Source organism: Sminthopsis crassicaudata, chromosome 1 (assembly GCF_048593235.1).
Source record: "Sminthopsis crassicaudata isolate SCR6 chromosome 1, ASM4859323v1, whole genome shotgun sequence".
NCBI lineage: Eukaryota > Metazoa > Chordata > Mammalia > Dasyuromorphia > Dasyuridae > Sminthopsis > Sminthopsis crassicaudata.
Window position 1 is genome coordinate 447,392,095 of NC_133617.1, and position 15,312 is coordinate 447,407,406.

Sequence of the window (15,312 nt, forward strand, 5' to 3'; positions counted from 1 at the left end):
TGCCAAACTCAAAATGTCTGATTTCACATGTGAGTCTTCTAATGATAATGGCTCATTTTAATTATCACCCTATCTCATTGCCTGGCAATACTCATTTTGTCTCAAGATCAAGTCCAACTCCATGATTAAAAAAAGACTGAGTTAAATTTTTCTTTACTTAGGAAGATTTTGAAGGTCACACTCAAAGCTGTTAGGCTCTATTTTCATGGGAACACATAGTTATAACATAATTAGACCTCTCCAAATAGAATCACTTCCCCTTCTAAGAATTTTCAGAACCTAGATTTCCCGCCACATGCCTCAAATTGTCCTTCCTTTTTATTTCTTTGATAGCCTTTAATGCTTGCAAACCTCAAGATGTTTAGGTTTTGGGTTTTTTTTTAACATTTTGAATGAAACAACAACATAACCTGGTGAAGTTCCTTGCTTTGTGGTAAGTAGGGAAAATTGTGAAACATTTCATTCACCAAGCATTCTCTTAGCACCTACCATTTGAAATGTAGTGGATACAAGTATAGTTCCTAACCTGAAGAAGTTTCTATTCTTCATGCAAAGTATTTCACACACATGAATTCAGATTACTATCACTACAAAGAAGCTGCTTGAATGAAGGTGCCTATTTTCAGAATACAGAATGCTGAAAAAGAATCACAGGCTGATTATCCATGTCAATTTACTCAAGGGAAGCTTCCCAATGAGAGGAGACAATCAGTTTCTTTTTTCTAATTTTTTCATCCAACTACTATTTCATTAGCCTCACTTCATTTCCAAAATACAAATAAGCAGTATGGGGGCAAGCAAAAGGGAAGCAGTATAGTGAAGATTTGGGACATGTGAACCTACAGAGGAAGAACCTAAGTCAATAATTAAGGCAATACTTCTTAACTTTTTTTTTTTTTTAAGTCATGGATACCTTTGGCAGTCTGGTGAAGCTTGTCAATCCTTTCCATAGTTTGGTCTTAGAAAGACAGAATTAGGTGGTGGATGGGCTTTTATTCTTCCTAATCAGGCAGACATTCACAGGAGCACAGTTAGAACCGAGTTTGGAGTGGGCTTAGGCAGCAAGGATTGTAAAGACAAAAAAAACCACAAGTGGTTTGGGGGGAGAGGTTCAATCACTGGGCTGGAGGTTGACATAACTCAGTTTGAATTTGTTCTATAACACAGCTGAGGATGTTCCAGGTTCTGTAAGAAAACACTGCAAAGGATTTCTGACATGTCCATGCTCAGTTTGCCTCCTGCTTGGCTGATTCTGATTCCCAAGTCAAGATGGTCTCTTCTGGGATAGTAGGGGAGCTAGAGCAAAAAAAAACCGTGATTAGTAAAGTCATTAAATATTCATTTTCAGAATTTCAAAATAGGATTATAAAATAAATCAATTTTATTGAAATGTAACTATTTGGTTAAGAACCTATGAACCAGAGGAAAGGAGAATAAGATATCTCCTGCAGAGTAAAATTTATCCAGCCTAGAGGTAAATGAAATGGAGACTCATCTTCATTTAATAAACTACCTCCTGTATCTGAAATTCAATAAGGGCTTCCATTGGGCATCAGAATTTAGAGTGACTCAGGGAAACGAGAAGTGGAACTCAGCTCCAGGACCCTCGGCAAAAAACACTTGGGGCATGATGGCAACTGCTATTACTCAGTACTCCAACATGATCAGTCAGCTGAGAAGCAACCTGATAGAGCAAGGGGATTGCAATTAGGGAGAATAGAGTTGTATGCCACTGGGACTACTGAGATACCCCCTGGAGAGGTGAAATCTGTCTCTGTCAGGACTATAGATCCCTTGCCTCCACACACAGTGGAGCACTCCTGAGAGTGCTTACAAAGCAGTGTCCATTCACACACAGATTTTCGAAACTGGGAAATGTGTAGCTAATATCCCAGTCACTAATACAGGTAGACAATATATGACTTATCAACCAGGAGAAGCAGTAGCATCAGATTTACCGATACACACTCCTGATAGGCAATCTGGTGATATTTATCCAGATTTTGACTCCCAACAACAGAATCCAGGAGACTCCAGCTCTTACAGCTGACCATCCTATGCTTACTATCTATGTAAATGGCATACTATTGAAAGGGTTAGTAGCCACAGGTACAGATTGTACAGTCATTAGAGGTGCCAATTGGCCCAGTCATTGGCCAAAGATTAAGGCAGACACCTACATGTCTGGCGTAGGAAGAACAACAGCAGCTGAAATTAGTGCTACCCTTTTGAGATGGATATTTGAAGGTAAAACAGGAGTTTTTACTCCTTTTGTAGTAAATAAAATCCTCATCAATCTATGGGGAAGAGACATCTTACAACAGTTAGGATTACAATTGAGTACTTTGGCTTTTTAGGCAGGGCTGTTATTGAAAGCCTGCCTCCATTCTCACCTGTTTCCATTCAATGGAAAACCAATACACCAGTGTGGGTGGAACAGTGGCCCTTAACCAGTGAAAAATTACAGGCCTTTTTAGATATAGTACATGAGCAACTTGACCAAAGACCCTTACAATAGTCTGTAAATCCTTGGAATTCCCCTGTATTTGTTTTAAAAAAAATGTGGAAAATTGAGGATGTTGACTGATTTAAGAAAAGTAAATGAACAGATGGAAACTATGGGAACTCTTCAACCTGGACTTCCATCTCCTACTCAATTGCTTAGAGAATGGCCTATTTAGGTTATAGACATTAAGGATTGTTTCTATTCTATCCCTCTAGTTAAGGAAGATATGAAAAGATTTGCTTTTTCAATACCCAGCATTAATTAGGTGAGCCTTATAAAAGAAATGAATGCAGAGTTTTGCCACAGGGAATGAAAAATAGCTCTACTATGTGTCAAATTTATGTTGCTGCTGCTCTTACTCCAGTAAGAAAAGCATTTCCAAAATTTATGTTATTACATCACATGGATAATATCTTGGGGTGTGCACCTGAGAAGAAAATGTTAGAAGCATAGAACTACTAAGGAACTACAAATTGTATATAGCCCTAGGAAAAATTCAAAGGCACGTTCCTTTTCAATATTTAGGATATAAAGTATATCCTAAGGTGCTTACAGTACAAAACTTTATTTAAGAACAGAGAAGTTGAACACCTTAAATGATTTTCAGAAACTGGTAGGAGATATGCAATGGATGTGTCCAGTGTAAGGCTTAACTAACTATCAATGTAACTATTACATGACATTTCTAGGGGAAATACTGCTTTAGACTCACCACACCAGCTTATAAAAGAAACTCTAGAGGCTTTGAGAGAGGTTTAACTGGCTTTATCCAATGTGGTTGAAAGAGTAACTCAAAAAGCCTTGGAAATATCAGTTTTTGCTACAAAAGAGGCACACAGTGTGATTGAGTGAGAACCTTACAGCACAACCAGACCAAAGCCTTACTCCTTAACTAGTGCTTGTGGCTAGAATTTTATTAAAGACCATTAAATGAGTAGTACAATTATCTGGGATAGGTCTTGACAAGATATATAACTTTTATACAAATGCACAAATTAATGTATGCTGTGAAACCATTCCAGAGTGGCAAATTTTATCCGTCACATCTCCAAATTTTACACACGGGTCTCCATTAAAGAAAACCTGGCTATTGCATAATTGGCAATGGATTTTTGAAGAAAATGTATCTAAGATTCTGATTAAAAGACCAACTATTTTTACAGATGCATCCAAACTTAATATTTGTGCTGTATACTCTCATGACTTACCTATAAAGAGAGTAGTCAGAACCTCCTTTCAGTCCACTCAGCAGAATGAATTGTATGCAATTATGCTAGCCATGACTTGTTATTTAGGAGATATAAATATAATATCTGATTCAGCTTATTCAGTAGTATAGTACAAAGAATTGCCACAGCCCAAATAAAATTTGTGCCTTCTAATATGTATCAGCTCTTTAAGGAACTTCGAGAGCAAGTGAGAAAGCATCCAGATAAGATTTATATCTTGGGGCAGCTAAGTGGTGCAGTGGATAGAGCACCAACCCTGAATTCAGGAGGACCGTAGTTCAAATCTGGTCTCAGACACTTAACACTTTCTAGCTGTGTGACCCTGGGCAAGTCACTTAACCCCAGCCTCAGGGGGGAAAAAAAAAAAAAGATTTATATCTTGCAGGTCCACTCTCATAGTGGACTCCCAGGTCTTATTTTTTTATGGAAATTCAAAGGCAGATACCCTTCTAATCATGTTGACCAATACTCCTTTATTCCAGGCAGCCCAAGAATCTTATTCTAAATATCATCAGGCTGCTTGAGCTTTACATTTGCAATTTGGGATAACAAAAGAGGAAGCTAAGAGCATAGTAAAACCTGTACAGCTTGCCTTCCTTTCCATGCTCTTACACTCCCTCTAGGGAAAAACCCTTGTGGTTTGAAATCCAACAAAATTTGGCAAATGGATGTGACCCATTAGTAATCTTTTGGTCGTCTATCTTTTATCCATGTTATAGTACACATCTTTTCAGGATTTACTTTTGCAATACCAGCAGCAAAAGAGACAGCCCAAGTGATCACTGAATTTCTTATATAAGCTTTTGCAATTATGGGTCTGCCACAAGCAAAAAAAAAGAGATAATGGACCTGCATATACTTCTAAACATTTTGTACATTTTTGTGCACAGTATTAGATTTCACACACCACTGGCACCTCTTTTAATCCTCAAGGATAGGCAATAGTTAGAGAGGAGAAACAGACATCAAGACACTCCTCCAAAAACAAAAAAAAAGGGGGAGTCATAGGTAACCCTAGAGAACTTTTAAATTTTGCTCTTTATATTATTAATTTTTTTTTTATTTTTGATAAAGATGCACTGGCTCTGGCAGACAGGTTTTATAAACCACCAGAAGGGCAGTGTCCAGTGCAAGCAGCTCCACTATCTTTAGATAATCACCAGGTCATGTGGAGAAATCCAGAAAGTGGTGAATGGAAAGGACCAGATAGGTTAACTGCTTGGGGGAGAGGGTTTGCTTGTATCTCTAGAGATGGAGAAGGAATTAGATGCGTGCCAATGAGCCATATTTACCTTTTCCATGGGAGAGAGACAGGGAAACAAAGGAAAAGACCCAAGAAACATCTGACGATTCCATCTCTGACTGCATGTGCCACTGTTAACCCAATGTGTATGACAACTGATTAATGAACATCAAAAATAGTCAATGAGACTGCTGCAGGACTTCACAATCTGCAGGAATCTTTGAATTCCCTGACACATGAAATAATGAACAATAGATTGGTTTTGGACTATCTCTTGGCTGCTGAAGGTGTAGTATGTGTGATCGTTATTTTATATACCCTCGTTCTGTAACTTATGCACACGCATAATTCCTCATGTTGATTCATATTGTTTGTTACATCACTACTAGCCTGTGTTCTTGTGTAATACCTCCCATGCTGATGTATTTATGTATATCTGTTTCAAGTAAGATCCTTCAGCCCAGAGGAAACCTGCTAACAATATCTCCCCTCCTGACAAGTCAGGGAGGGCATGATCACCTCCCTTTGGTCTTCTCAATTCCCTTCCTGAGAAGTTGGGGAGGGCTTGACCACTTGTGTTCTAAAACAAAAGAAAGCAGGAGAAGTAGAGGGCCAGAATTCTGGAAAGGTATACTTGAATTAAGGACAGCAGGGTGCTTATGGTTAAGCACCTACTCAGTGTGATTAATGAGATAATGGTTCTCTAGTTCACATATACTTAGTACTTAGTATGGTGATGTAATAGTTCTACAGTAGGCACATGCTCATTGTGCTGTAGTGATGTAATTGTACAAAGGTATATAAGGGCTGAGAGGACTTGAAATAAGTAGACTAGAGAGACACTGAAGTGAGAATGTGCTCAAGCTCAGACTCCAGACTCCAGACTCCAGACTCTATCCCTGACCATCTTCGTGGTGACTCTCCATCTTTGACCATCCATGGATCTCCTGCCTCCTTCACTCCTCCACTAAGACCAAGGCTGGTCCCAAGGTCCTCCAGAAAGCTAGTCCGGACACTTCATTTTGGCACTCGAACAGGGATCTCCAGAAGGACACTACAAGAGAGTTTTTAATTTGATTTACTGGAGAGCTTAACTGATTGATTGAATTGGATTCTCGTCTCAAAGTATCCAGTATTGACTCCAAGATTTTTATAGGACTTCAGTGAGAAGAGAAATAAAGGCAGAAGGCAAAGAGTGGGAATTTTTAGAGACTATAAATTCGGTTCTGACAGATTGGGAATGAGAAATATAAATTCTTACTAACTGGGAGTTAAGGAGGTGTCCAGCTAGAGGCAGGAAGTCAATTAGGTATCTGAAATAGGACATCTGGAGTCTTATCTTTTGGAATGTTAGAGTGGCTAGTACAGCCTTAATTATCTCAGCCCTAATAAACAGAAAAAAGGGGGTATTGCATACTAATTCAGGGAAATTGAGATATTATAATTCAGGGAAACTAATGCAGGGAAACTAAGGTAAAACAATTCAAGAAGACTATTGCATAACATGTATCTCCAGGTCTTAGCACAGTACTTCACACATGGTAGTCATTTAATAAATGTTTATGAATTAAATTGAATTTGGTGTGACTCATATTGCATATAAACTAAACTGTCTTGAATCCACTTTCTCCAGAGATGACAAGTATATTAATATATATATATATATGTGTATATATATATAATTAATAATAATAATAAACTAGCATTTTTGTTATGCCTTAAGATTTGCAAAGAACTTTACATAGATTCTTTTCATCTGGACCTCACAACAGAGCTAAATATTATTATTATCCTCATTTTATAGCTGAAAAAACAGAGGAAGTCAAAAAACATAAAGTGACTTTCCCCAGGTCACATAACTAATAAGTGTCAGCATTATGGAAGAGGGACTCTACATTTCTCAAGGAACTTTACAACTGTAAGGGACTGGCTTTAGGAGAGTGTACTTGAGAGATCACCTCTGAACCTCTGAAGTTTTACTCTTTTTAAACCACAATGAAGGAGCTTTCAGGCTAGCGAACTAGCAGTATGCAACATAGTATATGGTAAGTAACACCGTAGTTGGATAGTAAAAGACTTAAATGGGGCAGCTTGAAAGCTAAGTGGATAGAGCATAGGGCCTTATATTTAGAAGACCTGAATTCAAATCCAGTCTCAGATGGTAAGCCACTTAGCCTCTATTTACCTAGGTTGCAGCTAGATGATTACATAGATGAAATGCTTGGCTTAGAGTCAGGAAGATTTGAATTCAAATCTGGTCTTAGACACTTATTAGTTGTGTGATCCTGGGTAAGTCACTTAACCTTGGCTTAATCTAATGGAGAAGGAAATGGCAAACCACTCCAGTACTTTGCCAAGAGAACCCCATGGGCAGTACAGTTAGGAAGAGTTGGACATTATGGAACAACAACAAAGAGTCTTAGATATTTCCAAGTAGAATTCATGTAGCTAATGTAGCATCAGATAAGGTGCTTCTTAGAAGAAGCAAATGTTGGGGGGTTCAGTCATGTGAAGAATGGCCATTCTCTTTGGCAAAAGATAGGCTTATTTATTTATTTATTTATTTTTTTTTTTTTATAGCATCTAACTTTCTTTTTTTTTTTTTTTTTTTTTTTTTTTTAATTTTTTATTTTATTTTATAATTATAACATTTTTTGACAGTACATATGCATGGGTAATTTTTTACAACATTATCCCTTGCATTTACTTCTATTCAGATTTTTTCCCTTCCTCCCCCAACCCCCTCCCCCTGATGGCAAGCAGTCTTATATATGTTAAATATATTACAGTATAATTTAGATACAATATATGTGTGTAGAACCGAATTTTTTGTTGCACAGGAAGAATTGGATTCAGAAGGTAAAAATAACAGTTTACATTCATTTCCCAGTCCTTTTCTGGATGTAGCTGGTTCTGTCCATCATTAATCAATTGGAATTGGATTAGCTCTTCTCTATGTTGAAGAAATCCACTTCCATCAGCATACATCCTCGTACAGTATCATTGTTGAAGTGTATAATGATCTTCTGGTTCTGCTCGTTTCACTCAGCATCAGTTGATGTAAGTCTCTCCAAGCCTCTCTGTATTTCTCCTGTTGGTCATTTCTTATAGAACAGTAATATTCCATAACATTCATATACCATAGTTTACCCAACCATTCTCCAATTGATGGACATCCATTCATCTTCCAGCTTCTAGCCACTATGAAAAGGGCTGCCACAAACATTTTGGCACATACAGGACCCCTTTCCCTTCTCTAGTAGTTCCTTGGGGTATAAGCCCAGTAGTAGTATGGCTGGGTCAAAGGGTATGCACATTTTGATAACTTTTTGGGCATAATTCCAGATTGCTCTCCAGAATGGTTGGATTCTTTCACAACTCCACCAACAATGCATCAGTGTCCCAGTTTTCCCACAGCCCCTCCAACATTCATCGTTATTTGTTCCTGTCATTTTAGCCAATCTGACAGGTGTGTAATGATACCTCAGAGTTGTCTTAATTTGCATTTCTCTGATCAATAGTGATTTGGAACACTCTTTCATATGAGTGGAAATAGTTTTAATTTCATCATCTGAAAATTGTCTGTTCATATCCTTTGACCATTTATCAATTGGAGAATGGCTTGATTTCTTATAAATTAAAGTCAATTCTCTGTATATTTTGGAGATGAGGCCTTTATCAGAACCTTTAACTGTAAAAATTTTTTCCCACTTTGTTACTTCCCTTCTAATCTTTTTTGCATTAGTTTTGTTTGGCAGAAACTTTTTAATTTGGTGTAATCAAAATGTTCTATTTTGTGATCAATAATGGTCTCTAGTTCTCCCTTGGACACAAACTCCTTCCTCCTCCACAAGTCCGAGAGGTAAACCATCCCATGTTCCTCCAATTTATTTATGATTTCGTTCTTTATGCCTAAATCTTGGACCCATTTTGATCTAATCTTAGTATGTGGTGTTAAATGTGGGTCCATGCCTAGTTTCTGCCATACTAATTTCCAGTTTTCCCAGCAGTTTTTGTTAAATAATGAATTCTTATCCCAAAATTTGGGATCTTTGGGTTTGTCAAAGATTAGATTGCTATTTTTATTCACAAGATAGGCTTATTTAGGGAAGAAGTTACAGACAAATGAAAAGATACAATAGACACCAGGAGTGGTAAAAATGGAATAAAAGGGCAGTTAGGTAGTGCTCCAAGAGCACCAGCCCTGAAGTCAGGAGGACCTGAGTTCAAATCTGGCCTCAAAACACTTCCTAGCTATATGTCCCTGAGCAAGTCATTTAACCCCAATTGCCTCAGGGGAAAAATATTTGGAATAGAGTAGCAGAGCACATAGCAAGGAAAGAGTTTTTAATAATTAATGTTAGAAAGGGCAAGTTCCCTACTGGAAACACAATTAGCCAGGAGAAAGGGAACACTCCAAGAGGTTGGGGCATGCCCTTAGCTGGCAAGCAAAATCCTAAAAGGAATTTAGCAATCTCATAGAACCGACATCAGGGAAGGGTAGAGCAAAAGATGCCATGAGGCACAGTACTGTGGCAGACTGACCCAAAGGAATGCAGCAAAGACAGCATAGACCATAAGCAGATTTAATAGGGGAAGTGTAATGTCTGGGATTTCTGAGAGGAAATAGCGATAAGTGAGGCTGCCTACAACCAAACTGAGGTGGTGGGCCTCAAGAGCTTGACATAACTTGGATTTCTTGACTGATCTCAGTAAGATGAAATCTCCACAGAGGGTGGAATACTAAACTAAACTGATCTCCATCAGAGCCCTTTATCTGCCTGCCCCAAAGTGTAATTCTGTCAAAGCTCCTGTCCCTCTCTGTCAACCACACCCAGCCATTCAGGACCTTACCAGAATCACTTCATTTTTCAAGAACTTTTAGAATCTCAATTTCTCATTACATGTCTCAAATTCTCCTTTATTTCTTTACCAGTTTCTAAAATCACTGAACCCAAAAATGCTTAGAGAACTTATCACTGAAAATAATAATAGGAAACTAGATTGTAAACTCCTTGGAGCAAGGGTCCCTGAAATCTGTAACTTTGTAACTCTTCCAATACCCAGCACTGTTCTCTGCACATAATTAATTCTTAATATCTATTCATTGAAATAACAGCAATTTTGAACATCTCTGTTTCTCCAACTATCTTTGGCTAAGGAATACCAAGTCATACTATTCAATTGGTTATATTTCTATAACCTATGGTTCAGGATCCTCAATCCCTGATTTCACACAATTATGAGTTTAATCTTGAGGGTTACCCTAAAATAGCATTCCTTTGGGCTCTTTATTGTTCATACCCAGAGGTTACTCTGGGAATTCTCTGAATCTATCTTGTGTCTAGGTGACAATGAATGTGAGGAACAGTTTTCCCCAACTCCTCTACAAGCAATCAAGATAATAAATGCATATTGAGTATAGAAAGTTCCTAATTTTACCCTATAGAAAAAGTCACAAAATATAAAGGCCTTAGTGGAACCAATAAACAAATGGAAAACACACATAAAAGAAGTCTCCAAGGCTCATACATAATCAACAAAATTCTTTTTCTTCTCCATGGTGGGGTAGGGCTGTGTGAGGCAGTTGGAGCTACTTTTGAGAGGGTCCTAAAGTTCTCCACTTACAATCCCATTTTGTGATTGCAAAGTCCTCACCAAGAAACTGCATTTAGACACCTCTTTGCCAATACAATGAATACTTTTCCCCACAATGTTCCTAAATTTTTGGTACTAACCTGAAAACACACTTTGGAACTGTTTGATGGGCAGTTCTATAAAGACTGAATGATTCATCATAATGTTTGGGGGAAGAAGGGGAAGAGGAAGAAGAGAAGGAGGAAGAGGAGGAAGAGGAGGAGGAAGAGGAGGAGGAAGAGGAGGAGGAGGAGGAGGAGGAGGAGTTAGAGGAGGAGGAAAAGCAGGAGGAGGAGGAGGAAGAGGAGGAGGAGGAGGAGGAGGAAGAGGAGGAGGAGGAAGAGGAGGAGGAGGAAGAGGAGGAGGAAAAGCAGGAGGAGGAGGAGGAGGAGGAAGAGGAGGAGGAGGAAGAGGAGGAGGAAAAGCAGGAGGAGGAGGAGGAAGAGGAGGAGGAGGAGGAGGAGGAGGAGGAGGAGGAGGAGGAGGAGGAGGAGGAAGAGGAGGAGGAGGAGGAAGAGGAGGAGGAGGAGGAAGAGGAGGAGGAAGAGGAGGAGGAGGAGGAGGAGGAAGAAGAGGAGGAGGAGGAGGAAGAGGAGGAGGAAGAGGAGGAGGAGGAGGAGGAGGAGGAGGAGGAGGAGGAGGAGGAAGAAGAGGAGGAGGAGGAGGAGGAAGAAGAGGAGGAAGAGGAGGAGGAGGAGGAGGAGGAAGAGGAGGAAGAGGAAGATGAGATAGAAAAAGGCAGAGAAAAGTAAGAAGAGTCCCAACATGTTGCTCCTCCATTTTGTGACTTTGGACTCTTGCTGCTGTTCCTCCCAGAATCAAGAGTTATGTACATGATTTGACGATTTCTCCAAGAAGCATGCAAAATAGAGAAGTCCCTTTTCTTACATAGAAGATTGGGTTCCCAAACTCTGAAACTTGAATTACTCACAAATCACGTGTGATCACACTGTTCAGGAAATTTCCCCGCCTCTAAAAAGGAGGCATGAACCAAGAACAACACTGCCCCTTTATTTCTCTTAAGTTCTGAAAATGAGCACATGTAACCCTTGAGTTATTTTCTAGTATATTTCACAACTGCCTTGGTTTCTGCTGTCTCATCATCTGGAAAAGTTCATTTTAAAAGGACCCACACGTACAAAAATGTTGTAGCAGCCCTTTTTGGAAGATATTGAAGACTGAGTGGATGCCCATCAGTTGAGGAATGGCTCAATAAGATATGGTATATGAATATTATGGAATATTATTGTTCTATAAGAAACAAGCAGTGGGATGATTTCAGGAGGCCTAGAGAAACTTACATAAACTCATACTAAGTAAGTAAAACTAAGACAATGTTGTATACCGCAACAATATAATGTGATGAGTAACTCTCATGGACTTGGCTCTTTTCAACAATAAAGTGATTCAGCCCAGTTCCAATAGTCTTTGTGTTGGAGAGAGCCGTCTATATTCAGAAAGTGGAATGTGAGGATAGAATGTGGACCTCAACAGAGTATTTTCACCTTTTTTGTTGTTTATTTTTTTCCCCTCTTTGATCTGATTTTTCTTGTGCAGCATGATAAATGTAGAAATGTATAAAAGAATTGCACATGTTTAACCTATATTGGATTCCTTGCTGTCTAGGGGAGGGGGCTGAGGAAAAGGGCAGGAGAAAAATTTGGAACACAAGGTTTTGAAATGGTGAATATTTTTTTTTTTTTTTTGGTGAGGTTGGGGTTAAGTGACTTGCCCAGGGTCACACAGCTAGGAAGTGTCTGAGACCAGATTTGAAGTCGGGTCCTCCTGAATTCAAGGCTGGTGCTCTATCCACTGCGCCACCTAGCTGCCCCCTGCAATGGTGAATATTAAAAAACTATCTTTGCATGTATTTTGAAAATAAAAAGCTATCATGACAAAAAAAAAAAAAAAAGAGGACAAGTCTACTTAAGGCCTATGACCTATACTCACGAAGGGAAAAATAAAAACAAAATGGGCAAGAATTCCTTTCTACTGTTAGGTAAGCATATGCATTTCACCATATGCTTCTACCTCACCAAACATTCAATAAAACAGAATCCTCACACCAGCTGCACATAAGGCAAATCAGCCAACTAACACTGAATGCTTAGTATTTATAACAAACTATGATAATTGCTGAGAATACAAAGAAAGATAAAAAAAAAAACAGTCCCTGTACTCAAAGAGCTCACATACAAACATGTAAGAGATAACATGCAAACAATTGCATATAAGCAAGATATGTAAAGAGCAGCTACTAGGAGCAGAAAGAGTGCTGGGCCTGGAGTTAGGAAGACTATCTTCCTGAGTTCAATTTGACCTCAGATGCTTAATAGTTATATAACTGTGGCCAAGTCACTTCCCTCTGTTTGCTTCAGTTTTTTTCATCTATAAAATGGGCTGGAGAAGGAAATAGTACATTCTTTCCAGTATCTTTACCAAGAAAATACCCAAATGTGACCATAAAGAATCAGACATGACCAATGGCTGAATAACAAATAGATATACATGAGCTCTATTCTCTAATTTAGATATTTTCTTGAAAAATGGAGACTATAGTTCATCCACATTCTCATTCTGGGCATTCTTAGCCATTTTTTCCCTTAAATGTTATTTTCATTGTTGTAGGATCTCCAAAGAAAGAAACTCCCTTTACCACGGTGGACTGGCACATGGTCTACAGCTTGACTAGGTCACTTGGTGACCATGTGTCAATGATCTCAAATAAAGAATGAATGGGTAAATGTTTAACAAACAGCTCTCAAAATATTTTCTCTATCACTTTCTCAGGTCTAGAAATCAACAAAACAATAAATCAATTCCTTGGGTTTTTATTTTTAGCACTTAATAAAAATTCAACAATTTACTTGAATTGATTCAAAAACTTGCTGGTTCCAACATTCACTGTTCCATCTAGCTCCAACATACCCTGTCTTAAATCCAGGTCTTACTGAGGTTAGCTCTCTTTCTACCATGACAAGCTGCTTCTCTTGTTCATTTCCTGCCATAAATCCTACAACAAAACCAGTAGATTCCCTCTAACTCCTCTAAATTGAGGTTTTAAAAAGTATATTTATTAGTTACAATTTAAATGAGAATTTAAATTCTCATTTAAATCATCCAGGGAACTAGTGGAATTCATTCGATATAATAACTCAGCAAGAGGGCTGAGGAGTGTTAACTAAGAGGTGGTAGTCTATGGGATAAACATTGGACTGAGGACTTATGGTTATGAATAATTGAGACATATAGCAAGATGAAAGTCAATTTATATCTATTTCTTCATCCAGCTTACTGTCACTACAAGTGATAGATACTCTTGTGGATCATCAGGACAACTTATGTGATGATATCACTACATTTTTAAAGTAAGCCAGAAGGTGATGCTCTCTCCTGATCAGCCAAGTTAAGTTGAGTTGACATTTAGATATAGCCTTTCAATACAAAATTGGAGCACAACCATGAAATAACCCTAAATTTCTCTTTACTCAAGCTGTGTGAGGCTTTAGAATACCTATACCTATTTCAATCCTTATTTAATTGAAATTAATCAAACAATGGGGCATTCCTTTTTTGTTATTCTCAAAATATCCTCAAATAGGAGGCCAGTTCACTGTCCTCAGACTGTTGGAGGGCCAGACTATAGTAAAAATAAAACCTCACACTCTGTCTCTGTCCCTCAGTCCATTTGCCATAACCTGGCGGGCCACATAAACATCCTCAGCTGGCTGCATTTGGCCCGCGGGCCAGAGTTTGAGAACCCCTGTTCTATAGTATCTTGGAATTCTTTTCCCTGCCAAGAAGCCTCTACCTAACATTTCAGAGCACAGGTCCTTCCAATTTAACAGTCCTGGGTTTAATCCTAGGTTACCAATTCAGTATTTACAGGTAGTACAAATCATAATCCCTTTATGAGTTCGGAGGCACACTTCTGAGTCTATAAGGCTAGAAAAAAAATTATCACTTGGTAACCAACCACCCGAAAAGGACAAAGAAAGACATTCAAAAAAAGCAGGTTTAAAAACTAAGCAATTAATTAGTAGAGCTTATAAAACATCATGTGGTTAGGTGGTTCATTGGGTAGAGCACTAGCCCTGAAGTCAGGAGGACCAGAGTTCAAATATGGTCTCATATATTTAACACTTCCTAGCTGTGTGACCCTGGGCAAGTCACTTAACCCCATTTACTTCAGCAAATACATCATGTGGAATTCAGGATTAGTTTCCTTGTCTCATCTTTGTTCCTTCATATATATATCATATATGATATATATCATGAAAGATTTTAGAAAACCTAGATTTAACCATTAGATAGAGGCTTAGAAAGATCATTTATAACACAAGGGAGTTTCCCTCCTTACCTCCGAAGATGTGATCTCAGAGCTCCTCCCCCCATCATGATATGAAAGGAAATATTCTGGAATTTTCCTATAATATCACAGCAATGTATAATTTAGCCCTTAATCTGTTTGAGAGGATTATAGGACAGTGGTGATTTGGAAGAAGGCAAATAGAATCATACAGGAAACATCAAGTGATTGGCTCAGAGAACCAGGCCTTTATATAAAAACATAAAAACATTCAGCCAATAAGAAGTGCAGATTTGGGAGAAAGTAGAGGCAGACTTTTCCCCCTATACCAAAGGACATTACCCTCTATTGCAGCCAAGTCATAAGAATTACTGGACCAAAAACAATG

General features: G+C 38.5%; 1 long non-coding RNA gene across 1 annotated transcript in view; it reads right to left on the reverse strand.

The window, feature by feature from the left end:
- Nucleotides 1–973: 973 nt before the first annotated feature.
- Nucleotides 974–15,312, reverse strand: part of LOC141550267 (uncharacterized) — a 51,466-nt gene continuing 37,127 nt past the window's right edge. Inside the window, exon 3 of the long non-coding RNA XR_012484561.1 lies at nt 974–1,296. This is a non-coding gene — a long non-coding RNA (uncharacterized LOC141550267). The remainder of the gene's footprint in view (nt 1,297–15,312) is intronic.